Source organism: Balaenoptera acutorostrata, chromosome 15 (genome assembly GCF_949987535.1).
Source record: "Balaenoptera acutorostrata chromosome 15, mBalAcu1.1, whole genome shotgun sequence".
NCBI classification, from domain to species: domain Eukaryota; kingdom Metazoa; phylum Chordata; class Mammalia; order Artiodactyla; family Balaenopteridae; genus Balaenoptera; species Balaenoptera acutorostrata.
In genome coordinates this window covers 803,653-819,895 of record NC_080078.1, presented here as the reverse complement: position 1 = coordinate 819,895, position 16,243 = coordinate 803,653, and positions in this window count along the sequence as shown.

Below are 16,243 nucleotides of genomic sequence, written 5' to 3'. Positions count from 1 at the left end.
TCTTCCTACCAGCAGACTCATGTTGGAAGAACTCATCATTCACAGGGCCTTGGGAAGAATATTCAGGTAGGTCTTGCCTTGTAGTGGGGAATAATTAGCACTAAGTTGAGAGCTGCACAAAACCAACAATAAAAGCAAGACTGGGAAGGATCAGTTTCCCAATAACTTAACTGCATCCCCAAAACACGGCTCATGTATTGATATATTTACAGGATTACAAAAACATCCAGCAAACAACAAGGCAAAATTCACAATGTCTGGCATCTAATCAAAGATTATCAAGCATTAAAAGAAGCAGAAAAACATGGCCCATGATGAGAATACTCAATTAATTAAAACTGACCCAGCACTGACACAGATGTTAGCATGAACAGACAAGGGCATTTAATCAGTTATTATAACTACTTTATATGTTTGAAAAGCTAAATCAGTTATCATAACTACATTATATGTTCGAAAAGACATGGAAGATATTTTTAAAAAGGCCCAAATTGAACTTTTGGAGTTGAAAACAGCAATGACTCAGATAAAATAATACACTAGATGGTATTAATAGCAGATTAGACATGGTAGAAGAAAAGATTGATAAACTTGAAGGCATAGTAAGAGAAGTTATCCAGAATGAAAATAGAAAGGTCAAAAAATTTTCTTTAATGAAAAAGATCATCAGCTGTCTGAAAGACAACTTCCAGTGGCCTAATTTTGTGTAGTTGGAGTTGCTGAAGGAAAATGGGGAAACAAAAATATTTGAAGAACTTTGGCTGAAAATTTACCAAATTTGATGAAAACGATAAACTCACAGATAAAAGCTCAACATACTCCAAGTCTAAGAAACATGAAGAAAACTACAACAAAGCACATCAATCAAATTGCTCAAAAGCTCTTTAAGCTCTGTGATAAAATCTTAAAAACGGAGAAAAAAAGACACATATACAGAGGAATAAAGATAAGCGTGACAGCAGATTTCTCATGGAAATAATAAAGCAAGAAGACAGTGGAGCAATATCTTTAAAGTACCTAAAACCCCATCAATCTAGAATTCTATACCCGGCAAAAATTCTTTCAAAACTGGAGATGAAATAAAGGTGTTTTTCCAGACAAACCAAAGCTGAAAGAACTCACCTCCAGCAGACCTGTGCTACCGGAAGTGTTAAAGGAAGTCCTTCCAGCAGGAGGAAAATAACAACAGACCAACGTGAGTCCACACAAGGGATGAAAAGCACTGGAAACAGTAACTACACCCCTTCCAGTATCTCACATCCTGACGCTGTAAGCTCAGAAGACAAGAGAAACCTTTCTGATGCTCAGTTTCTACGTCTGTAAAATGACCATAATTATACCTGCTTCCAAAGATGGCTGATACCCACACAGTGGAATGTGATTCAGCCACAGAAGGAATGAAGCTCTGACACCTGCTACAACGTGGACAGACCTCGAGGGCAGATGCTGAGTGAAATAAGCCCGACACAGAAGGGCACATAGTATATGATTCCATTTATGAGAAATGTCCAGAATAGGCAAATCCACAGAGAATTGATGGTTGTCAGACACTGGCGGAGAGGGGCTGGGGAGTGACTGTTAATGGATTTTGGGTCTCCTTTGGGGACAATAAAAAGGTGTGGGAACTAGATACAGGTGGTGTTTGTACAACATTGTAAACCTACTAAATACCACTGAATTGTTCACTTTAAAATGGTTAGTGACTAATTTTATGTTGTATGAATCTTCCCTCTATTTTAAAAAATGGGTGGGAGGATTAAACCAAATGAGGTGACATTTGTGAAGACCAACGCCAGCCCAGGCAGCAGCTGGGGACACCACCTACAGTGGCTATTCACACTACCATCCCCCAAATCACTTTCCTCCAGGTACTCTGTGTCTCTGTTCATGTTCCCACAATAATCCCATCAGTGGGTATTATTCTCTCCCCCATTTCCCAGATGAGAAACGAAGCTCAGAGAGGGCGAGTGGCTTGCCCAGGGTCACACAGTGGGGCTGGGACCCAAGCCAGGGTTTCCGATTCTGGTTCAGCTCTTTCTGTGTGCCGTCCACGAGGTAACGCATCTGCACTTCAAGGGCTTTCAGTGTGTGAACAAATCCCCAGGACCACAACAGGACTCAGGCAAGACCAGTGAGTGTGGCCTGTCGCCGAGGGCTGGGGCAACACTGGGGCAGGCGATTCCACGGGGAGGCTGTTCTGGAAGGTGTGGGCCTGACCGAGGGAGGAAGCACACAGGAGCCCTGCTGGGCTGGGCCTGGAGCAGCGGAAGGGCTGGGCCAGCGCTGGTGAGAGCTGGAGGGAGGGCCGTGGCCTCCAGAGGAGGACGAGCCCCCCTCCTGGGCCCAGAGCAGGCAGAGAAGGTTGGGGCCTGGGCCCGAGTCCGGAGCTCACCTGGCCCCCTGCACTGGTCTCTCGGCCTCCCCTTGGGTCCCCCACCCATCCTCCTTACAGAGGGTCTTTTAAAAATGCCAACCGGACAGCATCATTCAATGCCCCCTTAATCCTCCTCAAGGGCCCCCACGACTCCCAGAGCAAGATCCCAGCCCCACCTCCCAACATCACCCACCTCCCCGCCCACTACCTGCTGCTCCAGGGCCTTCTGCCTTCCCCCCTGCCTCAGGGACCTTGCATTTGCTGTTCCAGCCACCGGGAATGCTTTTCCCTCCCCTCCCCCCCACTTGCCTCTGCCCCCTCCTTCGGGCCCTGGCTCAAGCATGCGGGGAGCGCCCCACCCCGGCCTGGTTCCACCTCCCCGATAAAGACCCTTATAGCACCTTCCCCTCCCTCCAGGTGCCCTGAGGAAGTCGGTGGGGATGCAAGAGTCAGGTCCCGTGTGGTCACGGCTGTGCCCACCACAGCAGAGCGCAGAGCCTGGTGCGGGGAGGGCAACCAGGGATCAGGTGTAGAGGAAGTGAGTGGCCAGCACTGGGGCAGCAGGTGGCCGTTCGCTCCCGGCAGCAGACATCAGGCAAGGACTCTGCCTTCCCCCGTGGGGGCCCAGCGCTCCCACTGACGTTCCTCTGCTGCCAGGAGCTTCCTCCATGGAGGAACAAACCTCCTGGTGGGCGGCGGGGTCTGGGGACGGGGACGGGGAGCAGATGGGCTGTCCTGCCTGGGCTGGGCCCACCTCCGGGGGCGCTGCTGATCCAGGGGGGAGACCTGGCTCCACTGGTCCCTCTGGCCTCAGCTTCCCTGTCTGTACAATGGGCACATTTATGGACCTTGCGGGGCTGTGCAGATTCAGAGACCTGTGGATGGGCACCTGCTTTATAAAGGGCTATGCGTGCGGGTAGTACCAGTGATGGGCCAGAGCCCCTACCCCCCGGCCCACTGCCACTGGGCACTCGACCCCCTTGCTGGGCCAGTGCACTGAGCCCTCCCTGTGCCCCAGCTGCCAGGCCCCCTGGGGTGCGGGGTGGGGGGGAGGAGGCCAGGGGTGGGAGGCCCGGGGTGTGCGCGGGGCGACCTGCCCCAGCAGGGCTGGTGGGTGTCTGCAGGGCGCGCAGCTGTTTGCTGGGCCTTGTCACGAACCAAACACGGTAACTGTGTAACGATTGAACCACACTAATGAATATTGGGCCAGATATTTTCCAGGCCTATTCGACTGATTACTTGGAGAGCTGAGTATGTCTCCCAATTACCCAGGCAATTAGGCGACTAATTAAACACTTACCCTCCGCTTCATAAACAGGCGCGAGCGGGTGGGAGCCAGAGCGGCTCCGGTGCGTGTGGAACGCCCGCTGGCGGGGTCTCCGGCACACACGCGCCCCAGGACCTCGGCCAGCCGTGGGCAGGCTGGCTGGGGGCCAGAAGAGCAGGGGGCTGGTCCAGACACGCCAAAGGGTCTGTCCAGAGCTCCTCGGGGGCGGAGCAGGCCTCCCAGCCCCTGTTGGTTGCCCCCTGCTCCAGGAAGCCCTCTGGCCTTCCCTGGCCCAAAGGACGTCTGCTCGCTGACCGTACGTCCTTGTCCGGCCCCCTGGCCCTGCCCTTGGCCCTGGGGTGCCTCTCCTCTCCCCCAGCCCACCCTTTGCTACTCTGCAGAGGCTGTTTTGATCTGCTCAGAGAAGCAAAGCTAACAGGCCTCCCAGCCTCTGGCCTCCGCACCCGGCTCCCAGCGAGAGTGATTTTTCTGGAAAATCTATCCGACAACGTCAGCTATGTGGTTTTAAAACATGGTCTCAAATTAAAACATGGCCCCCATTGTTTTCCTGTTGCTCATGGAGGGGGTTCTGTATCCACTCCCCTCGCACCTGGGCTGGCTCCTGAGAGCTTCGAGCTGTGAGGGACGGCTGCAGGGAGGCTTGCGCCTCCCAAGGCCGGGTCGGATGAGGCAGGCAGCTCCTGCCCTGCTTCTAGAATGCCCTGCTTGAGGCTGCACATACACACATGCACAGACACATGCACATGTGCATGTGCACACAGTCACACATCTACACACGCACACGCGTATCCACCTCCCAACAGACCTGGTCCCATGCTCCGTGGGACCCTTGGTCCAGCTTCCTCTGCAGCTCTCAACAGGGAACGTCTCATTCACTTGTTCACAGGCCCGTCTCTCCTGCTAGATGGAACGTCTTAGCGGGACCCCCAAACCCTCCGAGGCTGAGTGCTCCCCGCCCCCCGCCAAGGGGAAACTGCCCCGGGAGGCCCGGGCACTCAGCACCCTCCGTGGGCTCACCTCGGCATCCATCCCAGGTGGGAGGCGTCGAGGAGGAAGGGGGGTGAGGCCCTGCTACGCGCCGTGGTGGCCGGGTCTCTGTGTCCCCGAGATCCAAAGGCTCTCTAGGCGCTGCTGGGAGGCACTTGGTAGACGTGGCCGGCGTGCACAGGTGTGGCCGGGGTCTACAGGTGCGGCCGGCATGTGGAGTCAGCCGCCTTTAAGTCCAGGAGACTATCCTGGATCATCTGGTGGGCCGGATCTCATCAGTTAAAGGCTTTAGCGCAGAACCGAGGTTTCCTGAGGAAGAAGAAATTTCACCCATGGACGGCCGCTTCAGCCTGTGCCCGAGAGTTCCAGCTGCCCTCCCAGAGGCCTGCCCTACACCCACCTCATCGGCCGACCTTGCAATATCCATCCATCCATCTATCTATCTACCTACCTATGTACCTACCTATGTTATATACAGGTTAACCTACACTTTCTCTGGTGGGCTCTGACTCATCCAAGTGCCTTCTGTTCTCTCTTCATTTAACAGCTGTTTATTGAGCGCCTACTGAATGCCAGGATCCATGCTAAGGACTAGAGCCTATGGTCTGTGGGGAGGAGCAGGGAGTTGTAGAGACAGACGTTTGCTAAATAACGATATTTGTATATCAGGCAGAACTGCAGACTGACCCTGCGCTCTGAAGGAGGAGGCTGGGAGCCTAGAGAAAAGCTGATGAAAGGGATGGGTCAGGGCAGAGAGATCAGGGAGGGCTTCCCTGAGGTGGTGACCTTGGGCTGGGCCCCAAAGAAGAGTGGGTGTGAACTAAGAGAAGAGACAGAGGTAGACATGTGCAAAGTCCCTGTGGCAGGAGGGAGGGTGGGGTGGAGGGCCTGGAGGAGGGCAGGGCCCCCAGGGCAGAGAGGGGACGCTGGTACATCAGTAGGGGCAAAGGTCAGGGTGAGGCCTTACCCTATGGGCCTTAAGTGGCCGCTGATGACTCATGTGACTGGGTGTGCTTTCCAAGGATGGCCGCAACGGTATCTCCCATCCTACACGCTCTTCTAGAACTTTCCTCTCCCCTAGCAAGAGAAGGCGTCTGCTTTCCCTACCCTGGAAGGTGGGCCAGGCTTAGCACCTCGCTCCCAGGAAACAGTGCATGGCAGAAGGGCAGCTCTGTGGTGTCCAGCTTGAGTGGAAAAAGGGTTGCAGCTTCCGCCTGCCGCTCTCCAGCCCCAGCCCTGGCTCCCAGCCTCCGTGCTGTGAGGAGGCCCGGGCCACAGGGGAGGCTGTCAGTCTCACTGACCATGAGATGGGAGCTGGCAAGTGGGTCTAGCTGACAGGACCCCAGGTAGAGAAGAGACCAGCCGATCGGGCCGAGGTGCAGATTTGTAAGCAAAACAGATGTGGTTCTGAGCTGCTAGGTTTTGGTGTGGCTTGTTGCAGAGCGTTCTCGGCACAGGGGCCATGAGCCTCTCAGTGAGCCCTCACGCTCCCGAAAAGGAAGGAACTGGAATTCAGGTAAGCTACAGACTTGCCCGAAAGCACAGCCTGCAGGGGCTGCGTCTAGACTCGAACCCAGGCCCGCCTGTCCTGCCTCACAGCTGGACCTGTCCCACTGCCTGGGGATGGCACCTAGGGAACATCAAGGCGGCTGGATGCTGTGATTTCATCCGTCGGGACAGACAGAGGGAGGGTTCGGGAACAGGCGCTGGCCCCCTAAGTGCCGGGCCAGCCCTCGGGCCCCGGACTGAGGGCAGCACCTGCCGCAGGCCAGCTGGGGAGGCCCACTGGCATTCCTCTCTGGGCCCACACTCCAGCCCCACATCCTTGGGACGCTGTCCCTCCCTGAATCCCAACGCCATCCGGAAAAGCCAGGCAGGGAGGGGCGCAGCCTGGGGCTCTGGGTGGGGATGCACGTTCCGCGTCCCCCAGCCTCCTCTCCGTGGTTTACAATCCAGGGGCTGAAAGGCCCGGGAGGCTGGGCTGAGCCCCAGGCCCAGCCAGAGGTGCTGCCCATCCCCCGGAGAACTCGGACCCCACAACCCCAGGATGCCGCGGGGCGAACGGGGGAGGTGAGGCGAGGCTGGACTGGGACCCACACCCGGGAGCCTGACTGTACTGGTGTCCCGGGCAGCTTGAACAAAGCCCCACAAGCGGGGTGACTTGAAGCAACAGAAATGTATTCTCTCCTGCACATCCCGGAGGCTGAACGAGGCTTGGGTGGTGGCGAGGCCTCCTGGGGAGCCAGGGGACAGAGGGCCGGTTGAGCAGGGACTCACTGCAGCCACTCCCTCCAGGAAGAATGCCGGGCTTTCCTCCATGCCACCCTGATCCCTCAACCCCCTTCGCATCTCCATTCTGCCCAAGGGAGGGAGGGAGGGAGGGAGACGCAGGCTGGTGCGAAAGGAGCACGTGGGCGAGTGAACTAACGAACGGGGAGTGAAGGCGTGGCTGAGGCAGGCCGGCCAGCAGGCGGGGCTCCCGACAAACCCAGGTGACCTGGGAGCCACTTCTCCACGTTGAGCTCAGTTTCCTCATCTCTACAATGGGCGACATAGTCCCCACCTCAAGGGGTCCGTGCGAGTCGGGGACATGATCTCCAAGGGCCTTAACAGGGCCTGGTGCCCACGTGGCCCCTGATGAGGACGGGGGTCCTGCCATCCCGGGAGCCGAGGTCCAAGGCGGAAGGGAGGCAAGTGGGCCTGGCGCCGGGCCATCCGCTGGGGTGGGCGCGGCTCCTGGGACAGCTATCCGGGACCAGGGCTGAGGCTCTGCCTTCATTTCTGGGTTGTCATCTTCCTGCCCCTCTGGGACCCGGTAACGAGCATCTGGGGGCCCTGGTCAGGGCTGCTCACTGGCCGGGCAGCCAGGATGCTCTGGGACGCGCCCCCCCATCCATGGGCACCCATGGCCCGGGGACCCACCCAGCCCAGCGCTGGGGGCCAGCAGGGGACGCCAGGCCAGACAAAGGCTCTGTGTCAGCCCAGCAGTGGCCAGGAGTTTAAGAAAACAGGGGCCTTCCGTCCACGGGCGAGCGCGGCCGGCGGGGCAAGCCCGGAGCTAATTAAATCTGCGCAGCCGGGGCCACAGAGGCCGATTGTGCAGCGAGAGGATGTTATGTGCATTTTAAATATTTATTGTAACTGAGGTAGGTTATGAAAACAGACATTCCTCCTTTCAACACTCCGTGCGTCAGATTTAGGGCTTGTCTGGCGCTGAGTGATTTCGCAGCAGTCGGCGAGGCCGGGAGCCCATCCATCACACCCCACGAGAGGCCAGCGGATGCTGAAAGATTAGCGGGCTGATGGATGGGCCGCGGCCGCACACCTGTCTGGGCTGGTGGCCGCCCGGGTGCCCCGGTGACAGCAGCAAGGCTCTGCCACCGCCTTCCTGGGTCCCCCACACCCAGGAGGGGGACCAGGCACCCTGCTCCCCTCTGGCCTCAGTGTTCTCATCCAGAACATGGGAGCAGAGGAGCCACCGGACGCGTCTGCTGGAAGCAAAATAAGACGGGCGTGTTTGGGGGTGTCCGTGGTGGGAGCGTTCCCATCACGGCCGGCTTCAGGCTGCCACCGTGACATCTCTGCAGGCAGAGCCATGAACAATGGGCTCTTTGACTGCTGCAGCCAGAGCATCCAGGGCGGGGCCTCCCTGGGGCCCAATCAGGCCTCAGCGAGGGGCTGGCCCTGCCTCCCTCTGGGTGGAGGTCCCGGATCATGCATCTGGGGACTACCCGGGTAGGAGCAGTGGGACCGGGCGGCAACAGCTGTGCTGGAGGCCTGGGAGGGTCGCTCCTGCCGTCCTCGGGGCATCAGTGTCCCCACCTGTGGTCAGTGGGGCGGTGGCCGCCCGATGGGAGGGGCAGCTGGATTCTGGGGTGCTGGGGGGACTGGAATGAGGAGACCCCCTGGCCGAGCAGGCGGTGAGTCTGCTGCAGAGTGAGGCGCCCAGCCGGGCCCTCCGACTTCAGGTCCTCCCACTGGAGAGGGTCTCTGGGGACAAGGACACGGTTCCCTGCCCCCCCCGCAGCACTGTGCTCGGCTGAGCAGACCCCGCGGGGACATTCCTGAGGTCCATCGCGTCCACTCTGAGAGCCCTCCGGCCTCACGCAGAGCTGGAGTCCTCTCTCAGGCCTCTAGCTTGCATGCGCCCACTGACGGGCACGTCACTACCTTCCGGGCCGTCCCTCGCTTGCCCAGGCCCACGACAGCTCCCGAGGGAAGCAGGCGGGACCTCATTGCCATTTGGGCAGGACACCAAAGTTGACAAGGTAAGTGGCCATTTTCTTGCACCTGCAGGTTTTACCCCAGTTCTGTTCTGGGGCTGCCCCCATCTTCCTTCCTTGTGCCAAGTAACCCCTGTCCTCCTTTACCCTCCAGTGCCAGGGCCCCGGGTCCCCTCACCATGTGCCTGCCTCTCCCTCCCTCCCCATCCTGCACTGCCCTCCCCCCCACTGTGGGACGGCTCCAGGCTGCCTCTGGGCTTGTGGGGTGGGCCCAGCACCTCTCAGGGGGCCCCACTAACAAGCCCCTTCTCCCCGCTGACATCCCTGCTGACGACCTTCCTCGGGGTGTTGCCTCTAGAAACCAGGCTGCCTCGGCTGGCAGCCCGAGGGGCAGGACGCCGGCACGGGGGCCCAGCACCGCTGTCCGCCTCGAGCTGGGGCGGGCACAGCCGCCGGGCTCCCAGACAGACACGCACGTGCCCGTCTTGCCAATTAGGCCCCGAGGCGCCGCGAGATGGGCTTGTTAGCACAGCACAGGGGGAGCCGGCACACGGTACGGCTGGTCGATGGGGGATGCGCCGCCCGCCTGCATGGACGGCCCCCCACCTCGAGGATCGATGGTCCCCCCACCATGGGGCTGAGGCGACAGCGGAGGCTCCCTGAGGCTCGGGCCCAGCGGCAGGCAGCCTCCCAGCCCCCAGGTCGGCCCTAGCAGACAAGACGGGACCACGTCCCCGATTTACAGACACAGAGACCGAGGCTCGGAGACCCTCCTTAGCTGCCCAGCCCCCTCAGTGAGGCCAGGGAGCACGTGTGGGCTCAGCCGGGGAAAGAGCCTTTCCTGCAGTGATGACGGGGCGGGGGCACACTGCTGGCAGGAGTGGGTGGGGGAGGCTGGGGCGCCCAGGACGCTGGAAGGCAGGACCCCGACCCCCTGGGCACCTTGGACGCGTCTGCCGGCCCCTCCGGGCCTCTCGGCCGCCCCCTGCTGCCCACAGCCTGGATCCCGGGAGGCAGGGCCTCGGGTGATGGGCCCCTCTGGAGCCACCGTGGGGCACGGCTGGGGTCGACTCTGGCCAGCGTCCCCCGCACGGCCGCCACCGTCCCACGGACACCAGCGGCTGCTGCGGCGCCGGCCCTCGTCGCAGCAGCCGCGTCGTGGGAAGAATCCCTCCGTTCCTCGCGGCCGACGCCCAGCGGCAGGCAAGGGGGTGGGCGCCCAGCAGCGTGGGCTGCGTGTAGGGGCTCTGGGTGATGTGGGACCAGGGTCTGAGCTCCCTGAGCTTCGGGACGCGGGGGGAGAGCTGGGGCTCGTCTCAAGCTCGGGCTGTCAGGAGGGGCAGAGAGCCGACTGTCTCCCCAGGATGGTGGGGCACAGGGTCAGCATCTTTAGGGGCTGGGACGGCGTGACTCCGTGGGGTCTCTAGTGCCCACTCCCCCACTTCTCAGCACCGCTGCACGTGTGCCCACGTGTCCACATACATAGACACATGTGTGCTCAGACACAAACTGACCACCTCCCATCCTGAGAATTACCTGGGGGCCGCACACGCACACGCACACACATGGGTGTGAGCTCCACGCCCGGGCCTTCATGTGAACAAGCAGCCTCAGACGTGTGAACACACACGTGAACACTTGTGGGTCCGTGCACACACGCACACGTGCAGCAGCGTTCACCCTCTCTCAGGCACCCCCAGACGCCCCCAGACCCTCAGCTCCCCGCACAGTGTGGACACAGACACAGGGACCACGTGTCAGACACACACACGAGCCGTGAGGATGGCTCCCTGCGCATGCCCACGCCCACGTGTGCATGTGAACACGTGTGCCCATGAGCACGTGCCAAGCACACCCCGGTGCTCTCTGACCCCCTCGCTCCCAGGCTGCCTGTCGAGCCCTGGACTTGGGTCTGGGGCATGTGCTGGTGTGCTGCCCACTCAGATGGCACTCAGGCCCACCTCTGGGACACCATCTGGGTCCCCCGTGAATCACGTCCTGTGACACAGGAGCAGGAGCTGCAGCTGTGGCCAGGAAGCTGGAGGGCGTGGCTCAGGCCCGTCGTGGGGACAGACCCTGCAGGCGGTGAACCCCGAGTCCCCCGGCGCTGCCAGCATCCGCTGGGCCGTCTCTGTGGAACCGACCTGCACCCCAAATCCTCCTGGGGCAGTGACCCCTTGGTAGCAATGGGCACTCCTAGAACCCAAATCTTGGTTTCTAAGCCCCTTTCCCCACTAGAAGGAAAGGAAGTTTTGAAGAAATCATGGTTCCAAAGCCGGGCAGGGAAGGAACAAGAGCAGCCAGAGTGTCCTGAGTCAGGAGTAAATGGAAACCTTGATGACATGCAGGATATTTACAGCCTCCAATTCCCACCTCACAAAAACACATTAATTGCAGAGGGAAAAGGGTAACCTTAGAGCGGGGAACCCTGCAGACACTCCCTTCATCAAACGGTCAGATCAAACCAGGCCCCCCACCCCACCCCACACAGGACGCATTTCCAGGACCCGGTGTCACCTCTGTGGCATCCCCAGGGAGAACCATCTCCTCCGGCAGCGACTCCTACCAAGCAGGAAACCAGCTCTGAAGAAACAGCAGACAAACTCCAGCGCATGTGATTCCACAAAACGGCCTGCTGTCCTCAAGGATGTCAATGTCGCGAGTCAAGGAAAGGTCACTCCAGACTGAAGGACATTACGTGGGCGTGATGACCAAGGGCATTGCGGGAGTCTGAACTGGACCCTGTGCTGTGCGGGCGTCACCCGGACACCTTGGATCTGGAACGGGTCCGAGGAGTAGGGGGAGTCTGAACTGGACCCTGTGCTGTGCGGGCGTCACCGGGACACCTTGGATCTGGAACGGGTCCGAGGAGTAGCGGGAGTCGTGTATCAGTGCTTCCGCTCGTCGGCTGCATAACAAACTACCCCAATCAGCAGTTCTGACAGTAACCATTTCACCATCTCTCCCTGGTTTGTGGTCAGGAATTCAGGCAGGGCTCAGCTGGGTGGCTCTTCTGTTCCACGTGTCATCACCTGAGGTCACTCAGCAGGTTTCAACTGCCCAGGATGGGGCTGGGGCTGGTCTGGGGGTGCCCTGGTGGGGACGGCTGGAAGGCAGGACTCAGGCGGGACAGTGGAGCTGAGCGCCCACCGCTGGCCTTTCCAGTAATCAGATTTCTTCCGTGGCAGCTCAGGGTCCCAAGAGGATGAAGAGGGAGAAGCTGCAAGCCTTCTCATGACCCCGTCTCGGGGGTCCAGATGTCACTTTCACCACGTACTATTGGTCAAGTAAGTCACCAGATTCAAGGGGAGGGGGTTTGACCACACGTCCCACAGGACCAGGCTCCAGCCTGGCGTTCACCGCCATGCCAGCCCCACGCAGTGCCCCCCTCATCCTGCCTGCCGGCCCATCCTGGTTTACATCATTGAGAGCAGACGTGGTAACATTACCTGGAGCAGCACCATCCAAAGAAATAGAACACGACCACACAGGTATGTGATTCAGAATTTTCTAGAAGCCGTAGTGAAAAAAAGTCCAAAGAGGCCGGTGAAATTAACCTTAATGATATATTTTCTTTAGCCCAATAGATCCCAAACCTTATCTTCTCGACGTGTGATGCATAGAAGCAGAATCGCTACTGGAATATTCCGCGGTCTTCTCTTCTGCACGCACAGCGCATCCCGGCTCAGACGCGCGCAGCGGCCGGCGGCCCCCATTTTGGGCAGCGCTGGCCTGAGGGCGACCAGAGCGCGGGCAGCCCCTGAGCCCCACCTTGGCCACCCCTGAGGGCCTGTGTGGTGGGTGCCTGGCGAGGCTCAGCCGAGGGCTGTGCTGTGTAAAGAGCCCCTAATCCTTAGGAAAATAGCAGACCCGGTCCGCGAGTCAGCCTCGCAGACGCCCACTTAGCATGACGATCAGGAGTGAGCCCCTTCCCCGCCCTCCACCTCCGGTGGGGGAGGGCCTTCTCTAGGTCCCTGGGCTCCCACTGCACAGACGCACGGGCCAGGCTGTGGGCAGCGGCCGGCAGGGCCCCTCCTGATGACGCCTTCCAGGCAGTGCCCAGGGCCCCCGTGCATCCTGGCTTCGGAGCAGACGTCCAGTTTGAGGCAGAAGGGGTGGGAGGGAAGGGCAATGCCCTCCACCCCCTTTTACAGGGGGAAGAACTGAGGGCCAGACGGGGCGTTTAGCTGCCCAGCGTCACCGGCCAGTGAGCAGAGATGCTGAGACCAGAACCCAGGGGTGGGTGGAACCCAGGGAGGGTGGGGGCTGGGTGAGGGGCAGGGAGGCCTCAGGGAGCCCACCTGGCAGCAGTCCAGCCTCGGCCCCGCTCTGGCCCAGGTGGGAGATGACGGTGGGGCAGGTGCAGGCTGGAGGGGCCCCGGGCCAGCCTCCCAGGGGAGGAGCCATGCCCCCACCATGGGGGTTCCAAGACAGACCCCAGCCCAGCCTCTGTGCATCCAGTGTTATCCTGCAGACCCAGCAGGTGGCCGCGGTGGCAGGCTGGGGCGCCCGGACCCTCCCCCTCGCCCAGCTCCTCCAAGGGACAACAGACAGACACACACGGGACGGGCGGGCCAACTAGGCCTTCCCCCCCGTCGTTCCCACAACCTCCGAGCTCTGGGTTTTGGTCTTTGCTCCAAAACCGATCAATTTCTCACCACCACTGCCTAACTGGCTTTCCTGACGTGGCGTCAGCATTAAGAATAACCAGGTGTTGGGCTTCCCTGGTGGCGCAGTGGTTGAGAATCTGCCTGCTAATGCAGGGGACACGGGTTCGAGCCCTGGTCTGGGAGGATCCCACATGCCGCGGAGCGGCTGGGCCCGTGAGCCACAATTGCTGAGCCTGCGCGTCTGGAGCCTGTGCCCCGCGACGGGAGGGGCCGCGATAGAGAAAGGCCCGCGCACCGCGATGAAGAGCGGTCCCCGCACCGCGATGAAGAGTGGCCCCTGCTTGCCACAACTGGAGAAAGCCCTCGCGCGAACCGAAGACCCAACACAGCCAAAAATAAATAAATAAATAAATAAAATAAATAAATAAGAAAAATCCTTAAAAAAAAAAAAAGAATAACCAGGTGTCCCCAGCAGGCCACCCCTGCCCTGGCCCGTCCCGGCCCCCGAGTCCTGGCCTGGTGTGCGGCTGCGGCCCCACAGTCCGGCCTCCCTGGTCCCACATGGCCCCGAGGGCCCCGGCGTGGCCGTGGGCAGCCCATCCCCTCCCCCTTCCCCTGCAGAGAGAACAGGGCAGCCAGAGCCCAGAACCAGAGCCCAAAGGGGCACCGGGCCCACCCTCTGCCCAGAAACCAGCCACACGGGACACGCCAGTGTCCCCATAGCTGGTGGCTCCGTTTGATTTTCTTATTGTGGTAAAATACGCGTAGCATAAAATTTATCCTCTTAGCCATTTTTATGTCCGGTTCAGGGGCATTAAGTACATACACAGTGTGGTCACACTGGACAGCCGTCACCATCGTCCGTCTCCAGAGCCTTCCGTTTTCCCAAACTGAGACTCTGTCCCCATTACACACTAACTGCCCCTCCCCCTCCCCCAGCCCCTCGCCCCACCCCCTACTTTCTGTCTCTGTGACCCCGGCTCCTCCAGGGACCCCATAGGAGTGGAATCACAGTATGCGTCTGGCTTATCTCACTGAGCATCAAGTCCTCAAAGTCCATCCACGTTGTAGCAGGTGTCCGAGTTTCCTCCCTTTTGAAGGCTGAGTGATATTCCATTGTGTGGATGGACCACATTGTGTTCATCCGTCATCCGTCGATGGACACTTGGGTGGCTTCCACCCTTTTGGCTGCTGTGAGTAATGCTGCCGTGAACATGGGTGTACACGTATCTCTTTGTGCCCTGCTTCCAATTATTTTGGGTGCATACCCAGAAGTGGGATTGCTGGATCCTATGGCAGTTCTATTTTTAATTTTGGGGGGAAACTCTGTACTGTTTTCCACCATGGTGGTACCAATTTACACTCCCACCAACAGGGTGCAAGTGTTCCAATTTCTCCACATACTTGCTAATGTTTGTTATTTTCTGGAGAGATATATATAATATTATATATATAATATTATATTAAAAAATATATACTTCATCCTAATAGGTGTGAAGCGGTCCCATTTGATTTTTGAAATAATATATTTCTTAGAAAAAAGGTTTTGGTGCCCCTGCTTTATTGAGGGTCTGCTTCATGGGCTCCCAGCCCATTTCTTCCCCTGGATATGACACTTCGAAGCCCTCCTGGCGTCCATTGGGGCCACCTGATCACGTCCAGCTTGGGGCCTTCCTGGGAGCTGCCCCCACCCCCCAGCTGAGTGACACCAGGAGCTCATAGGGCCATGCACTGTGGTGGGAGGGGCCTGAGGACCGCCAGGACCGGAGCCCCCGTCGACCCAGACAGAACTGCCACACCATCGAGAACTCACCCTTGGGGCTGCCCTGGTGGTGCAGTGGTTGAGAATCCGCCTGCCAGTACAGGGGACACAGGTTGGAGCCCTGGTCCAGGAAGATCCCACATGCCGCGGAGCAACTAAGCCCGTGCGCCACAACTACTGAGCCTGCGCTCTAGAGCCCGTGAGCCACAACTACTGAGCCCACGTGCTGCAACTACTGAAGCCCACGCGCCTAGAACCTGTGCTCCGCAACAAGAGAAGCCACCCCAGTGAAAAGCCCGCGCACCGCAGTGAAGAGTAGCCCCCGCTCGCCGCAACTAGAGAAAGCCCGCGTGCAGCAACAAAGACCCAACGCAGCCAAAAATAAATAAATTTTTAAAATAATTTAAAAAAAAAGAACTTACCCTTTGATTCTGCCCAGTCGCTGAGATCTGGGCTACCCGGGGTAGGGCTGTGGGAGAGGTGCCAACCTGGCAGAGCCTGGATGACCAGTGTGGTGCCCGGGAGCTCTCGGCCTCCTGCTCCCCACCCCCCCGCCCCGCCCAGGTCTCCCCCTGCAGCCGAGCCCACGGGGGAGGCTGGAGCGGCGCGCAGGCGTGCGGGCCCCCGGGAGCGGCTTAGCCGCGATTCCCCGGGTCAGTGTATCAGCCCAGCCCCGGCCCGGCAGCCAGATGGTCGCTTCAGCAGGGAGAGAAAAACCTGACACACCATTTCAAACCGATTTCACGGCGGGCCTCCGGAGAGCCCCAGCAAGCTCCTGACAATCCGATCTGTTGTGAATAAATATGACAAAATTGCCAATTACGGGAGGGAGGCTTCAATGATGGGCCGGCCGGGCTGGCCGTGGCCATGCACTCAGGGCCTGACACCCCTGGGGAGGCGGCCCAGTGGACGGAGAGCGCCGGGCCCGGAGGCAGGGGAGCTGGGCCGGGGCCAGATGCCGACCAGCAGGCACCGGGGCGAGGCGGCCGGGGACCCCGC